The 18,257-nt window shown below is 36.7% G+C and overlaps 1 protein-coding gene across 1 annotated transcript in view; it reads right to left on the bottom strand.

Annotated features, from left to right (window-relative positions):
* Positions 1–3,258, bottom strand: part of LOC121375771 (transforming growth factor-beta-induced protein ig-h3-like) — a 67,482-nt gene extending 64,224 nt beyond the window's left edge. The window contains exon 1 of the mRNA XM_041503397.1: positions 3,086–3,258. The gene's annotated coding sequence lies outside the window, so the exon portion shown is untranslated. The remainder of the gene's footprint in view (positions 1–3,085) is intronic.
* Between the last annotated feature and the right edge of the window lie 14,999 nt (positions 3,259–18,257).

The following is an 18,257-nucleotide window of genomic DNA, read 5'->3' as shown; positions in this document are numbered from 1 at the left end:
CCTAAAAAATAATTCAAATAAAACTTTTAGTGTTATTATTAGTAAGTATGTTTAAAATTTAATTATAAGTATTGTCTGTTATTTCTTTTACGTTCATCTCGGTATGAATAAAACAAAATTAATGAGTATATATCTGCTACATCTTGAGAATTTGCAGCTATTATTATTAGATATATATAATGTTGCTATATCTTCACTGTGGTTATAAGTAAAGTCTTTATATATTTTGTCTGAATCTACAACTAGCCAACGTGTTTGCTCTTTTAGGTCTTCTCTCTTCTGTATAATATATATTCACTCACTCACACCTTCAAACATTTATTGTGTACATTTTAATAACACTACTATTTACTGTACATTATTTTACTCGTGTACTTTCATTTATAATTAAGGATTGTATGTTACTTCTTTTTCTTTTCGTTGATCGGGGTATGAATAATAAAAAAAATCTTTAAAAAATCAGCCGCAACCTGTGTGAATCGACGAAGGCGTTCACGCATGCATAATTTAGCGGATGTTTTGTTTTTGTTCATACACAGATGAACGTAAAAAAACTGAAGATTAGATTAGATTAGATTAGATATGTTTTAAACGTGCTCACATACCTCTATGGTTTCGAGCACGCCCATCCCAGTCCGGCCTCCGATAAAATCGGTGGTCTGACTCGGGGCAGGAAAAACCTAACTATAATAAAATTTGGAAATTTTAAACTGGAGGTCAAAAAGAGTAAATATATTATGTCGACATTAATAATTTTTAATGCGTTCCCAAAAGAAATACAGAAATCCCTACTTTACACCTATATAATTATTTAAAATTAACGCAAATTTAGATGGGGAAGTCGAAAAATAAAAATACAAAAATTATAATTTATTATTTTTATTTTTTTTTTTTATTTAGTCCCCAGAGGCAAGGGAAAGGGTAAGGGGGTAAGCCCGGCCCACAGAAAAGTTATATTATATTTAATATTTATTTAAAAAGATTACCAGTCGTATTTCGGGCCTTGGTGTGACTAGGAGGAAGGGGGGGGGGGGGGGGGGGGGCGAGAAGGGGGGCCGGAACTTTCACAGAAACCTACGGCCAAACCGCCTACGCCCTATGGCCCCAAAAAACCTAACCACCGGCACCAAAAAAAAAAAAAAAGGGGGACAAAATCGTATTGCTACGACTAGACCAATGGGATGAGTTTAAATTGTAAATGAATGTAACGAAAATTTAATTATTATTTTTTACTCGAATCGGATGCCATTATATTACTGCATGAAACAACTTAGTAAATTGATAACTTGTACCCAATTAAAATAGTTTTAATGAATCAGCAGTTCGTATTAGCTGTGAGTACCATTCAAAACTCATCGTCCACATCATCAAATATCATTCCTATAATGTTTCTACAAATAAAATAAAATAAAATAAAACTGTTAGAATAATAAAACAACAGTAAAAAAAAACCGTCTTTGCAGCATACTTAAAGTATACTCTCGCAAAACAAATCTTACGAAAAGAATAAAATTAACCTGAAAGACTAGGCCTATTTACCGTATAAGTCTTTTTTCGTCAATTATTTTAGTTCGACTTGATGTGAAAAGAAAAGAAAAACTATTTTGAAAATAACAAACATGTTGTGTTTTATGTGCAACATTTATTTAGTCAAGTATTATTAAAACTGCAATACTCAAACATAGCGATAACATAGTCGTCTGCTCACGGACTTTGAAATGATAATTTCTCAATTATTTTACATGCAAAACGGATCTCCAACTAATGGAGACAGATTAACGGAAGAATAATCAAATATGAAGTACAAAGTTTAGTAGAATAAACTAATCAAACTCCATGAGTAGACAATGAGTAAGAATGAGTAAGTCTTCACTTCGAGTAAGAAATTAGTTTTTATTTATAGCATAGGGGCCTACTCATATTTTGACCTATGTTTTAAACAACAACAAAATAAAAAATATTGGAAAGGGGTATAGGCAATATATTGGCACACTCCCGAAATCGTTAGGAAACTGAGTTGAGGGGTCCACTATTTCATTAAGCATTTCGTATATTTTAATCTTGTAAAATGTATACGTGATTATCAGTAAAACACCATAATCTGTAACATTACATATGATTATTGTTGCTATGATAAATATGTCGTCATGTGGAGAACTGGCTGGGACGAGAAATATCCCAATGTGTCCACCGACGGGGGTCGATCCTAGACCGATCGCGCATCAAGCGAACGCTTTACCACTGGGCTACGTCCCGCCCCATCATCATCTGGATCGACCCCCGTCGGTGGACACATTGGGCTATTTCTCGTCCCAGCTAGTTTCACCACAACTGGTGTAACAAAGGCCGTGATATGTACTATTCTGTCTGTGGGATGGTGCTTATAAAATATCCCTTACTGCTAATCGAAAAGAGTAGCCCATGAAGTGGCGACAGCGGGTTTCCTCTCTCAGTATCTGTGTGGTTCTGTGTGGTCTGACGCCATATAACCGTAAATAAAATGTGTTGAGCGTCGTTAAATAAAACATTTCCTTCATAGCAATCATTTACTTAGAAACCACGCTTGGTAATTTTATCGGTTTTCATAATCCAGGGTTTTATTTTTCGTAAACGATTGTTTTCGTTGTTTTAATTCATACAGATTTGGTGGCTGTTTAACATCAGTTTCAACAATTACTGCTAAATGTCTACGTTGTCTGCCAACGTCCTGACTCCCACCTTTTATCTATAACGAAAATCAAGTTTCCAATAGCCCATGCACGAAATAACTTGACAAATATTTGATTTTCATTTCTAATGCGAACAAAACTGGACATTACGAAGTTGTATTTATTCTTTTACTCTTTTATATCAACATGCACAAACAGCTAATCCTGATTTTATTGCTTTAAATTCACATCTGTGAATTACCATTGATAAAAATCCAGTTTGAACTAGCCTATGCGTGATTGGAATAAAACGTGGAACGAACGGTCTGAAAAGATAAACTGAAAGAGAAATCAAACAAGTTGCAAATATTCACCTCATTTTTCTAGTACATAAATATAAACTGTGTCCACATGTCGCCTGCTTAACAAGAGCTTACCTTGTACCGTGTGTTGTTACTCACTTTGACAGAATGACGAGTTATTGCAAGCGGCGATGTTTGATCAGAAGTCTACTGTTTTAACCTTAGTCCCAGTCATTAAATATGATCAAACATCTAGATAGACACTGTGTGACATTCTGTCTCGTTGTGTACAGTTTGCAATAGTCAACTACTCCATACATCATAAGATAGGTTTTTGATCAGAATGTATCACACTCTATAAAGATTACTTATAAAAGAATAGGTACGTCCCATTTGTACAGCAGGGGATGCAGTCTGTTGTAGCCGGTGGCCACTCTGGTTTGGGATACTATTGCAAAACGCAATAGGGTTGAAATTCCACATTGTACAAATGCAATACATCCATGTAAGCTAAATCAAACTAGAACTACAACCCACAAATGAGTTTAATTATCTGTATGTTTGTTTGTTTGTGCGTGTTAATATGCAATATACTGTTTGTCATTGCTTCTATGCTCGTTTCACCTTTATAAGGTTACGTTGACCTAAACGCAGATGTAGATTCTATAACAAAAGAAACTCACAGGAAAAGTTTATTAAATGTAATACAAGGAACCATATACAAAGTGGTACGCACAGAGGGGGCAGGGGCTAGGATGGTTTTAATGAACTTACATGAGGGGTGGGCGGTACAACGGTTAAGGCGGACGTATACCTGTAAGGCGGACGTATACCTGTATGTATGTAAGTAAAAAAAAAAAATGTTTTATTTAATGACACCACTAGAGCACATTGATTAATTAATCATCAGCTATTGGATGTCAAACATTTGGTTATTCTGACATAGTCTTAGAGAGGAAACCCGCTACATCTTTCCATTAGTAGCAAGGGATCTTTTATATGCACCATCCCACAGACAGGACAGCACATACCACGGCCTTTGATATACGAGTATTGGTGCACTGGCTGAAACGAGAAATAGCCCAATGGGCCAACCGACGGGGATCGATCCCAAACCGACCGCGCATCAAGCGAGCGCTTTACCACTGAGCTGTACAAGTGTGTGTGTGTGTGTGTGTGTGTGTGCGTGCGTGTGTGTGTGTGTTGTGTTTGTTAAAACAGTCCCTAAAATGTTAATGTTTTATGTGCAAAAAACATTCGCCAAGATATAAGTAAAACAATTTTCTTATCCATAGTGAAGAAAGACGTCTGCTCCATAAAGAAGTATATTTTATCGATTGATTTATCAAACTAAAATCTATATTTGAACAGGGCTATGGCAGTATTCGTAACGTAACAAAGAAATTATCATAACAAGGTTTTTTTTGGTTAACATTTACCAATATTTGTTTTTCTTCGTACTGGCTGGCTGTTACTCCATATACAATGTATTTTTAAATTGTAATGCATGAAAACACGACCAGGCCCATTTAGTTTTTGCTGTAATATATATATATATATATATATATATATATATATACTCTCTCAAAAAAGTAACGCAAAAGTAGATTTTGTTTACACTGGAAGGTGTATTTCACGGAAAACATCAGAATGTTCACATGTTACACACATATTCGCAGTTGACAGTAGTCGATGACGTGACATTTTAAAAATTAAAGTTCAAAGACATAACGGTATACAGTCAATATATTGTGTGCCCACCATGAGAGTCCAGAACTGCCTGACATCTTCCCATGGAAGCAATAAAAATTACGAATTACACCTTGTGGAATGGTGGCCCACTCTACCTGTAGTGACAATGCCAACTGTGGAAATTTATCTGGCTGTATTTGATGCTGTCTCAGTCGTCTATCCAACTCATCCCATAAATGTTCTTTGGGGTTCAAATCTGGAGATCCAGCAGGCCAGGGCAGGGTTTGAATAATGATGTTGTGTATGTATGCTGCTGTTAGTCTAGCTGTATGTGGTCTGGCATTGTCGTGCTGGAATACAACGTTGGCGTTATTTATAATTGGAACGACGTGTGGCTGCAAAACTTCATTTCAGTATTTCTGTGTCGTTAAGTCGCCTTGGGTGTGAACCAGGTTCATCCGGCCAGTGTGTGAAATTACTGCCCACATCATCACACTACCACCACCGAATCTGTCCACTTCCTGTATGCAGTTTGCAGCATAACGTCACGGCGACGACTGTACACTCAGCATCTTCAGTCAGCGTGACAAAGCAAAATTCGAGACTAGTCACGTTATAGGCACTCGTTGTCGCCCAGTGTGTCCACGAACGGTTAGGAATCGGTTGCGGGAATTCAACTTAAGGTCACGACCTTACGTTGCTCCGCAACTTACACCCAGGCGACGTCAGCGTCAATTGCAATGGCTGCGTACATATGCACCAAACCAGTTTCACTTGTCTCACTGGAGACGTGTGTTATTCATTGATGAGTCTCAGTTCTCGCTTTACAGGTCAGATGGACGACAACGTGTCTATCGACGTCGAGGTGAGCGATATTCAGACGCCTGCGTTAAGGAAAATGACAGATTTTGGTTATGGTTTGGGGGGAATTTATCATGGCGTGAAAACACCTCTCGTGGTCATCCAGGGCGATCTTACGGCCATAAGATATCAGGATCAGGTAATCAGGCCTCACGTTCTTCCACTTGTAACATAACGTTGCAGCAGGATAATGCGAGACCGTACGTTGCGAGGGTTTGTCTTAACTTCCTCAACCAAAACAATGTCTCAGTGCGCGATTGGCCACACTACAGTCCAGATTTGAACCCGATCGAGCATGACAGGAGGGTCAGGAAGCGCGTCAACGTCCTAAACAACGTTGCTCAGTTCACACAGGCCCTTCTTCATGAGTGGGATAACATATCACAAAGGACCATAAACAACTTGATTGGATTAATAGTAAGGATAGTTAGAGCAGCGATTCCAGCCCGGGGTGGGCACAAACAAATTGATTTGGATCAGGAAATGGCGTAGGTTACCCATATTTCAACGTTATCCACGCAAACGCAGTCTGTGATAACACAACAAAACTTGTCAACGTTTATTCAGTAATGAAGACATAACCTAAAAATCCAAACAATGAAATACTAGTAATCATTATTAAACGATTTGAAATATTTAACACCAAAAAAAAAAATTGCATTTGTCTTTTCCGTCGGTATATATATACATGTATATATGTGTATGTGTATATGTATGTGTATGTGTATGTGTATGTGTATATGTATGTATGTATGTATGTATGTAGTATGTATGTATGTATGTATGTATATATATATATATATATATATATATATATATATATATATATATATATATATATATATATATATGTGGGAACTGGTTTACGTGCTTAATTTAAATTAAGGTCCAAACACGTTCGTTGTGTACCCAAAACTTAAGGGGAATGGGAGGGCATTAATGGCAGATTGTTGACAATTTGGGATAACACTTAGTAAAAAAAAAAAGCCTGGATAAATATAACAGGCCAAAATAAAATGAATAGTAATAATATAGAATAGACAATTTATATAATTTGGGAAGGAGAATTAAAAAATAAATGTAACAATGTGAAAAAAAACAGACAAAACATTTTGAACGAAAGCCTAAAAGTTAAAAGTCAGGAGCCAATTTCACAAAACATCGGAAGTTTACGTGTGTGAGTAGCAGTTATACTAGCTCCGTATTCATAAACGTACTTAAGTCAATGTATGATACCTAAATGCATACTTAAAGTACATAAATAAGTATCATACATTGACTTAAGTACGTTTATGTATACGGAGCCTGATCTCTATGTCCACGTGTGTGGCTTCGTTAAGGCCGGTAAGGTACACAGCCGGTTGAGATAAGATGGGTAACAGCTCGTCAAGGAAACCCCTAGAGTCAATAGATGTGGAAGGTATAGTGCTGTGCAGAAGTTTTTGAGAAACCTTATTCGTTCGAACAAGAAAGAATCAGACTATATTCCAGTCATTATGGTTTGTATAGTGGTACGGACGGTCCCGGTTCCGTAAAGTACAATATGGTATTAATGTGGGGAAAACGAAGATAAAGTCAAGAAAACAATAATAGGGGTCGATCTCGTTTCCCATTTTGTCTTAGGCCCAAAACACACTGAAAGCTTAGTCTGCGTCTTGGCCTGGTGGGTGTGGCATAGACACCGTGTCTGGTGCATTTTGACGTCCGGATCTGTAACGTCTTGGTCTGGTGGGTGTGGCATAGACACCGTGTCTGGTACATTTTGACGTCTGGATCTGTAACATCTTGGTCTGGTGAGTGTGGCATAGACACCATGTCTAGTGCATTTTGACCTTTGGATCTGTAACATCTTGGTCTGGTGAGTGTGCAATCTGATTAAAATTAGCTCTACTGGTCTACCATACATTTTCATCCTCAAGTGGGGAAGGGTGCACATTCCCTCCGTCCCCCGGCTCCTACAGGACCAGGACAAATATAGAAATTAAATGCGAACAACTGTGGCGTTCTTCGAGAGCTTATTTTGTTTAACGACACCACTAGCGCACATTGATTTATTAATCATCATACATCGTCAGCACAAAACTCCATTTCATTGACAAAAACAGTAAAATGGAGGACCCCGATTCAAGTAGTGAGACATACGTGCAGAGGCACAGGCGGAACAAACACAACCCAATGTGCCCGCTTTTGTCTCAAGTAAAAACCCGGTGCACGAATACCGAGCCTCATTAACGCCAAAACATTTTCACTCCTGGTGACAAATAATACAAATGTAATCTTAAAAATTAACTTCTTAGCTGTCACTAACCCTAAGAATCTATATCATATTCCCAATAATTAACCTTCAAAGATGGATCTATGTAAGAAGACAAGTGAACTCTTTTTTCCGCGAAAGGGTACGCAGGGGAGCTAACTGTATACTGCTACTTTAAGGTTGTCATGGAAACCAAAACACATTTTTTTAAAGTGCTGCTTTGGGGGCTTTTTAAAAAACTTTATTCTTCTGAAGAATAAAATGACACTAATAATTTCCTCATGAAATAATAAATGCATGTTCATTGGATATAAACAATTGACAGGTGAAGCTAAACCACTGTGCGGTGTACAGACATGGCGCACTGCTCCTATCCAGTGAGCTCAGACAGGAAGGGTGGGTCGAGATATTGGAAAACAAGCTCTTTGTGTGAAACGTGGTACGTTAAATTACAGCAATGTAAATAGACCTATTATGTGGTCTGTTATTTGCGCCCAGAGTGAAGCAAAATTAAAGGTTATCACTCGTGAACGTGTGCACTGGATCATTGTAGTAACATGGTTTTCCTGCAATTTCGTTAAACTGAATGCATGTTATGTAATTTTCAGGCTTTAGACAGGTCTTCTAATCTGAGGACACGTCAGTTAATTTTGTGTGTTTTCGATTTTAAAAGTTCAAATACAATGAGTAGAATGCACCATGCTAGTGATGGGTAACGACTCTCTTCTTTCTTTCTTTTTTGTTTTTGTTTTTTGTTTGTTGTTGTTGTTGTTGTTGTTGTTGTTGTTTTTTGGGGGGAGGGGAGGATGAGGGTGGTTAAGTTACAGTTTCACAGTTTGTGGAGTCTTTATCAGATATTTGCATTGATTGCATGCTACAGCAGCTACCTTTCTTCAATACAGTGTTAACTATAAATGTTTTAAATTATTATTAATTGTTCTGCACATATTAACTGATCAAGGACACAACATAATTCTTACGAATACCACTACTCTTCGTCCAAGAGAAGGAAGGAAGGAAATGTTTTATTTAACGACGTACTCAACACATTTTATTTACGGTTATATGGCGTCGGACATATATTATGGTTAAGGACCACACACAGATACTGAGAGAGGAAACCCGCTGTCGCCACTTCATGGGCTACTCTTTCCGATTAGCAGCATGGGATCTTTTATATGCACCATCCCACAGACAGGATAACACATACCACGGCATATACCAGTCGTGGTGCACTGGCTGGAGCGAGAAATAGCCCAGTGGACCCACCGACGGGGATCGATCCCAGACCGACTGCGCATCAAGTGAATGCTTTACCACTGGGCTACGTCCCGCCCCTCCGTCCAAGAGAAGGCCACTGACATGATGTAGTGTGTGTCTGTCCTAACATCTTTATTTCAGGACTCGATTCACTCAAATAAGCCATATACAATACGGGGTCCATATTTTCGAAGCTCTCTTAGTAATACGAAATAGTAAAACCATCGTAGGGTGTGACGTCACTACAGCACACGCCATAGTGACGTCATAGCTTACGATAATTTTACGATTTCGTAGGCTAAGATTGCTTCGAAAATATGGGCCCTGATTTCCTATGAGACACAAACTGGGTGGCTGCCTTGGCCATTGCAGATTTTGTTTTACATAATAACAAGTTTGAATGGCCGTTTCTTTAAACGAATTTCAACTATGGGGACTTTATTTGCAGTCGCATATATACGCAAATATTTATATAATTTACTGGACTTGTAAATATTGGGACACCATACCCAAATAGGCCAGACATGCATTTACAGCTTATCGATCATATTTAAGCTTGGGGTAAGGCTTCTCCATAGAAAATCCATTATTTATTTATTTTATTTTTTTAGGGGGAGGGGGGATACCTAAAACAAGAAACGCCTTCAGATAAAATTTACTTTATACACGAGTTTACCATTTTTTAATGTTAGTAATATCAGCCGCTCACAGATACGTAACACTTGGCCACCCAGACAGGTATTCCATGCAAACCCACACATTATAACAGTGGTGCTCTCTGGATCCTAACAATTTGCTTTAGACCTGAGTAGGCAGACCAACGCATATTCCAACAGTCCTGTGTATGTGGTTAATTACAACAAAGGTAAAGTTACTAACATTTTCAATAAAGCTAAACAACAAACTACAGATAAAACAACGCTTCCTTTGGGGTTTTATTACATTCGAGCCATGCCAGACCCAACATTGGTTGCAGACACCAACATTCTCACCACTGGCAACAGAATGACTCAGGTGCTGGAGGAAACCAGAATGGTAATTGCGGGGAAACGCGATGCTGCCATTGGTAACATCTTGAGGGCTAACATAAACTAAAACTTTCCACTTCAGATAAAACCACTTGGAGTTTTCCACAAACCCAGATGTAAAACTTGTGGAAACATTACATCACCAACATATTACTAGCAAAAACAATATAAAGTGTACTGTACCAAATTGCTATATATAGTCAGAAAATATTCAGAAAATCCATCTTGTCATCCAGTGCAAAGACTTTTTAAAAATATTCTTTTAAAGTAAATTATGGAAAGATTATGCGTGGGATCGATTCATTTGTAGTTATTTATTAATTAGTTAAATAACGAAATATTGTAGTTTCAACTTTGACATAGGTCCTTTAAGCACCGCTTTTATAGTCTACTATTTGACATATAAATTGCAGAAAACAATCTAAATTATGTGGGACAACTATTCAACAAGTAGTACCTGTTTTAATAATCAAACACAACATTCTGTACAATAACAATCTAAATTAGTACCTCCTTAATAATCACACACAACATTCTGTACAATAACAATCTAAATTAGTACCTCCTTAATAATCACACACAACATTCTGTACAATAACAATCTAAATTAGAACCTCCTTAATAATCACACACAGCATTCTGTACAATAACAATCTAAATTAGTACCTCCTTAATAATCACACACAACATTCTGTACAGTAACAATCTAATTAATAATCATACACAGTATTTAGCATAAAGTTAAATTTAAAGTTTGTTTTGTTTAACGACACCACTAGAGCACATTGATTTTTAATGATCGGCTATTGGATATCAAACATTTGGCAATTTGATATATAGTCTTAGAGAGGAAACCCGCTACAATTTTCTACAGACAGGATCGCACATACCACGGTCTTTATATACCAGTAGTGGTGTACTGGTTAGAATGACAAATATCCCAAATGGGCCCACTGTCGGGGATCGATCCTAGACCAACCGCGCAACAGGCGAGCGCTTTACCGCTGCGCTACGCCCCATTCCACACTGTGTACAATAAACAATCTAAAGCGCCCGATGTGGACTCTCATTTCAACAAACCGGCCTCGGTGGCGTCGTGGTTAGGCCATCGGTGTACAGGCTGGTAGGTACTGGGTTCGGATCCCAGTCGAGGCATGGGATTTTTAATCCAGATACCGACTCCACACCCTGAGTGAGTTCTCCGCAAGGCTCAATGGGTAGGTGTAAACCACTTGCACCGACCAGTGATCCATAACTGGTTCAACAAAGGCCATGGTTTGTGCTATCCTGCCTGTGGGAAGCGCAAATAAAAGATCCCTTGCTGCTAATCGGAAAGAGTAGCCCATGTAGTGGCGACAGCGGGTTTCCTCTCAAAATCTGTGTGGTCTTTTTTAACGATTGTAATTACATATCAAATATATTTTCCTGCATAACATATTAGTGGCTGTATATTAAACGTGTTTCTGATCGATCTAATATTTGTACTAGCGTAAATTTCATTTTATTTCCTAAAATATTTTTTTTCGTACGTACAAAATTATTTGAAGACAAAATCAAGTTTGGGCTTCTTACAAATATTAAGACGACCAGAAACACATTGAATATACAGACACTGACATTCTAAACAAGAATATATATTTAATATTTAAGTTTAATCGTAGAAATATTTTTATTAGTCAGAAACATTTTACAATGCAGCAAACTCAGGAATGTCCCTTTAAACCTTGTGAGTGCTGAAAGACTCCGTATGGCCTGAGCAGTAATTAACGTTTCTTTGGCTATTCCACCAAGTCAGCTTATCTTGTGATGTGATTATTTGGTTTTTCATTTCAGCTGTTTTACTACTCTTGGGTCGGCCTCGGTGGTGTCATGGTTAAGCCATCGAACATAAGGCTGGTAGGTACAGGGTTCGAACCCAAAGCGAGTTTTAACGACTCAATAAGTAGGTGTAAGACCACTACACCCTCATCTCTCTCACTGACATCTAACAACTAATTCACTGTCCTGGACAGACATTCCAGATAGCTGAAGTGTGTGTCCAGAATAGCATGCTTGAACCTTAATTGGATATAAGCGCTCGTGTTTTTATATTTAGTTTTTTCCTGAAGATGTTAACATTTGGTTAATGAATCTTTTTTGTGTCATATAAATTATTATTATCATGTTTGTTACTTAGAGATAACTGAGTATGTGCAGGTGAAAATCATACATTTCAAATAATTGTACTGCATGTAACTTTTAACTGTTTTGTTTTTATGTCATTATTTGATAAACATTTATAGAATACTATATTAATACTTATTATATATTACCTAGTGAAAATGGATTTTTTTTAAAGACCGGAAGGTTTTATAAGATTCATGTTTTGCAATGTGTAGAGTAATACAGTTTAGATGTAACTATTTCATAGTTTATCTTATTTATATTGTTAATAGCAAAAACAAAAACAATCCGAAACCATGACACCTTTCAATGTAAAGAAACAATTAGCATACATTTTTGCTATTTCCAAAACGTTTTTCACATGTTGAGTCAAACTAAAGTAATTGACAAAACACAATCTTGGCTGGCTAAAAAACACATATATTTTCATATTATGTGGGCTTTTTTCAAATGCATAAACTTAATTTTTGGAAGACGTTTACAAGTGCATAAAAGAAAGGAAGAAACAAAAAGGAGAAAAGACTGCAATTGCTAAATCAGCTTGTTAGTGTAAATTCAAACCAAATTATCTAGCTATGTCGTCGGGCAACCGGTGTGTGCTTTCGGGTTAGGTAGTATAGATTGTTATAAGATATCTGTCTTTGTATTCCTTGCTTGGGTATCGGATGCAACGCAACTCTCGTGTTTACTAGTATATTAAGTTAATATGTAAACGGCACGTACACATAGGTACGACAATCTCTCCCCCCCCCCCCCCCCCCACCTTTTTTTTTACACCGTCAAAGCACAGTAGCCCCATTGTCAAATTGGAATGCGAAAAATATCACTGAGCACAAAGCATAAACTTTTTAATGCTATATTTGTTATTTTGGCACATCACAATTGTTTATTATTATTATTATTATTATTATTATTATTAATTTTATTTATTGAAAACAATTTTTTGGGGGGTGGGGGGTTGGGGGTGTTGAGGAAAGGTTGAGAATTTTACTTTGTGGTTCTAGACACACCAAAGCTTTATTTTTATTGTATAAATCATTATTATCATAAGTTTCTTACATGTGTATTTCGAGATAACTGAGCATGTGAAAACCACACATTTTAAATAACGGTGCTGCATTTTGTTTTAAGTATGTCGTAAAAGTGGATTGATTCATTGTTTTGCTGGTAATGTTTGAGACATTATTGCGATCAGTAAACTATAAATATATCCATCGTTGTTAGACTATTGAGTAAGGTCGTTTTAGAACAGATGCGTGATCGGCATTCGTGGCGTATGTTTGGCAGGTTCTTGTACAATTATCAAATGGTTTTCATTGTTGTTATGTCCCCGAATCAAAGCAGGATGAAACACACAAATAAATGTCCTGGCTTGTGTGTAGGTTGTTTGCAATATAAACAGATCAGTATGTCCGAGCTACCAAAAACAAACATCTCACTGAAAACAGGTTATCTTTACATTTACAGCAGCGCGCAGTTATTGGAGCAGTCGGTCCCACATGTGATAAACACGTTTTACGCCGAGCTGTATCCGCACATACCTGCAGGTTTTACGCCGAGCTGTATCCGCATATACCTGCAGGTTTTACATACATGGTCATGCATCCGCAAAATATGAGGAAACTGCGTTAATAAGGGCGTACGAACAAATCAACCGATAAGCATTTGTGCATATTAAATGTAATGTCCGACCATGGGCGTATGGGGACTCTTTGATTTAGGGGGGGCTGGAGGGGTTGATTTGCCCGAAATTTTACCCAGATAAAATTTGCCCGATTTTCTCCCACTGTTTTCCCACTGTTTTGCCCGAATTTGGGGGGGGGGGGGGGGGGGGGGGGGGGCGGGCAATTGCCGTGTCGTGGAATGAAGAAGGAAGAAAGGAAATAAATATTTTCTTAAAGGAACTATCAGGTCAAATATGAGGCACATGTGTTGGAAAGATACATATCCGGATCACCAACATATACCGACTGTTTAACAAATAAAAAACTCGTAATTTTATAACTAATTAAAAAGAAAAAGAAAAAAACGATTATTGATCTCACTACACAGTTGACTTCCGGGTGAGAGTTCATTCATCACGTCCACTATAGTTCCTAATTGTGACACTTCTAGGAAATGGTCAAGAATTAAAATAATATGTATGTTTAATGGTAAGCCTTGTGGCTGTATTTTGCCCATGCTATTTTGTAATATTGTGCACTGACCTTTTGGGACATGGGTGTATAGCGCAAGAGACAACTGGTGTGAATCGGTTAATGAACCATCTGTTCGGACCAGTATTACAGCCAGATGCGGTCATATAGCAAAAAAAAAAAAAAAAAAAAAAAAAAAAAACGGAAACGGAAATGTTTTCAAGTTTGGAGTGGAAATAAATAGTTATATAATGTATGTTCGCAATGCTAACTGGTGGCAGCCATTTAACGACGCACTCACTACTTTTCAATTAATTTGATATGACGTTGAACATATGGTTAAGGACAACACGAATGATGAGATGGAATGCCACTGCTGCCACCTCATATGCACCATTCCACAGACAGGATACCAGAAACACGAGGATAAATGAAAAAGGTAAAAGCAATTTATTTCTTTATTAAAACACGAAAATTTATATATATACAAACATTTCAATATTATTTTCACTGTTGCCTCTTGCTTCTCCAAACACTTCTCACATTGGTCCACAACCTTCATAATGCCCTGCAGCAGAACACCTTGCTTTGTGTTATTTTAAGATTGGAAATAATACATTAGAACATGTGAAAGAATATAAATACTTAGGAATTACTTTTACAAAATTAAACAACTTTCGAGTTACAAAGAACAGACTTAAACAACAGGCTACCAAGGCCATGTACTTTGTACTATCAAACTCAAAGGACAACTATCTATCAACCGAATGTAAACTTAAAATGTTTGACTCAATGGTTCTGCCAGTTTTATTATATGGATGTGAAATATGGGGATATGAAAAAGTTGATTTATTTAATTCTGTACAAATAAACTTCTAAGACACATCATACCCGTTAAGAACGCAACACCAATATTTATGCTTTATGGAGAGTTAGGGAGAACGCCTGTCGAGTTAATTATAAAAAGAAGAATGGTATGTTACTGGGCGCGACTGATATCAGGAAAACAATCAAAATTGTCTACTCTTTTATACAAAATTATGTTAAATGACCACCCTACTAACGGAACTAACTATAACTGGATTAATACTGTTAAAAACACACTGAATAACTTGGGAATGGGTGATATCTGGATAAGACAATCTTTCATATCAGTAAATTGTCTCTCACAACAAATTAAACAAAGACAATGCGATCAGTATTTACAAACATGAAAAAATAACATATCACTGTCATCGAGAGGCAACACTTACCGATTATACAAAGAACAACTATTTTTCGAAAGCTATATCAATAAACTACCAGAAAAACTGTGGACAGCACTCTTAAAATTTAGAACGTCTAACCATTACCTACCCGTTGAAATTGGACGTTGGAATAATAAACTCATAGAAGATAGAATTTGCACATTATGTAATGAAATAGACATTGGCGACGAGTTCCATTATCTTTTTATTTGCAATTTTTTCCATAATTCAAGAGTCCAGTTGCTACACCCATATTATTATACGCGACCAAGTACTTATAAATTTAGAGAACTAATGGAGAATAAACGAATTAGTACCCTAAAGAAATTATCATATTTCATAAATATAATAACTAATGAATTCAAATACCCTTGACTACAAACACCATCAAAACCAAACATAATTAACAAAATACTATCATTATCCACTGCACCATATATAAGTTTAACAATCTATTCGTTTATAAGTACTTGGATACCCGTATATTTGTATTAAATATTTGTATTATTACATAATATATTGATGTGCGTGATTGTATATATTTGTATATGTGTTTGTGTATGTATTGTTATTAATGTATTTACTGTCAACCATCTTGTCACGTGTATATAACAAAATGTTTATGTATATATTCCTCATATGCCGTTGCGTAACGGCCCGAGTGTAAATAAAGTCTTGTCTTGTCTTGTCTTGTTGCAGGTACATGTATAAGTTTCTCTTCCAACATGGCACAATATATATTCACAGTCTCCGTGTTCCTGATAATGATCGAGAATAGGCGGCGGCCCATTCACATCCCAAAACGTCAACGTAGACCAAATAGTATCTGTGTGGGTCAAAGTTCCCACAGTTGAGACTACCAGTCCTGCCATTGGTGATAAATGTGACAGTGTTTGTTGTGATAAAATGTTGTTTCATCTGGCCAGTAAATTCCTGTAATTTATTTTGAACTAGTGTCAATGTACGAACTGTCATTGTGCTTGAAACATGTGCGGGGTCTTATTAAAACTAGCATGACAATTTTTGTGCGGAACTAGGGTAGTCATAGACGCTACCCGTTAAGTCTGGGTTCACTTCTGAAGACTGGCTTGTGGTACTGGGCATCCATCCTAGATTACGGTGTATGGAAATACAATGTACATTAGACCTCAGAAACGTATATAGGGTCCCTGAAAACTTAAAACAATTATATATTATAAGTCGTTTCAAATAGGACTGTCCACCATATTTAATTTTATGCCGCCATCTTGAATTTCTACCATATTGGATTTTCTACTGTGAAATCAGCGACCACAAAACCCCTATAAATGATATTATAAAACACATTCCAAGTAAAAGAATTATCACGAATAAAAAATCCACATCTTTTATACTTTGTTATGTACAGAATGGTGGTGGTGGTATGTGCATTGTGTGTGTGTGTGTGTGTGTGTGTGTGTGTGTGTGTGTGTGTTTAAATTATGAGAATGTGTAGTTGTTTCACAATTATGAAAGGTAATCCCATATTTTGAAAAAGTACAGGCTAAAATGATTAACCCCTTCCCATTCTGTAGACTATGCAATGGAAAGGTTTTTATCATACAACAGAAAAGTACACTTAACTGTAGGATGGCATTTGACATATAAAGTATATTAATTTTTAATATGAAGCACTTCCAGTTGGATCAACCCAGAAAAAGTAGTTTATCTGCACAAAAGGTAGATAATTTCCGAATTCACAGGAATTTTTTGGACTCATTTTGGTTGTAAACTATCATTTGAATTTAAAAAAAAAAAAAAAAAAAAACCCAAAAGAAAACTGGGTTTAATAACTGATACTTAATTGGAACAATACAGTAGCTATAGCGATCTTCTGGATGACATTAGTTGTTGAATATCGAACAGTATAACATTTATTTTGCGTGGGAAAAGTATACTGAAACACAATGAAAACGCAAAAACAATTTTTCATTGCAAATAACGACAAACTATTGATAAATTGATGGATAATGTAATATGACATTAATGACTGGTATTCATGAGATACATTCACATGGAAACATGGCCAGTTATCATCAGCATTAGAAGAAGTTTGCTCACTGAGCGCTGACCTAATTAAATTCAATGGTTAAGTAACGTTTTAACACTGGCTTTTTCACTGACAACACCATTTTTATTTTAATAAAACGGCGATCGCGAGTCAGTTCGCTCAGAATATGGAACTTTAACCATTTTTCTACCCGAAAATAGTTTTGTTATATTTTTCTGATTGATTTTTCCACCGTCATTTTTCATGTTTTTAAATCGTTTAAATTTCATTCCTAATGGAAAAGCTTGAGGATTCCCTGCTAAAATCGTGGACTCGACGGGATTCCCCGTGTCAAGCATTTTGACAGGAGGCGGTTTCATCCCAGTTCGCTAGCCAATTCATGCCTGAGATACCTGCCGAGCTATCAGTGTAAATAATTTTTTGATTGGTGCAGATTATAATCCGTCATTTTTTAATTGAAAAAAGTGAACTTTCTTACTCTCAGCGCATGCGCACTCCATATGTCTGCTTTTGCGAACTTGGTGAAAACGTCAAAGTTTGTAAACAAATGTATAAATTTCTCGATTTTATGGGCTCTTGTGACTTTGGGATTGATTGTAGATTATGCTAAATGTGTAATATTTGTAATTTTTGTCTTA

This window comes from Gigantopelta aegis, chromosome 6 (genome assembly GCF_016097555.1).
Source record: "Gigantopelta aegis isolate Gae_Host chromosome 6, Gae_host_genome, whole genome shotgun sequence".
Taxonomy (NCBI): domain Eukaryota; kingdom Metazoa; phylum Mollusca; class Gastropoda; order Neomphalida; family Peltospiridae; genus Gigantopelta; species Gigantopelta aegis.
This window is presented reverse-complemented; position numbering and strand designations above follow the sequence as displayed.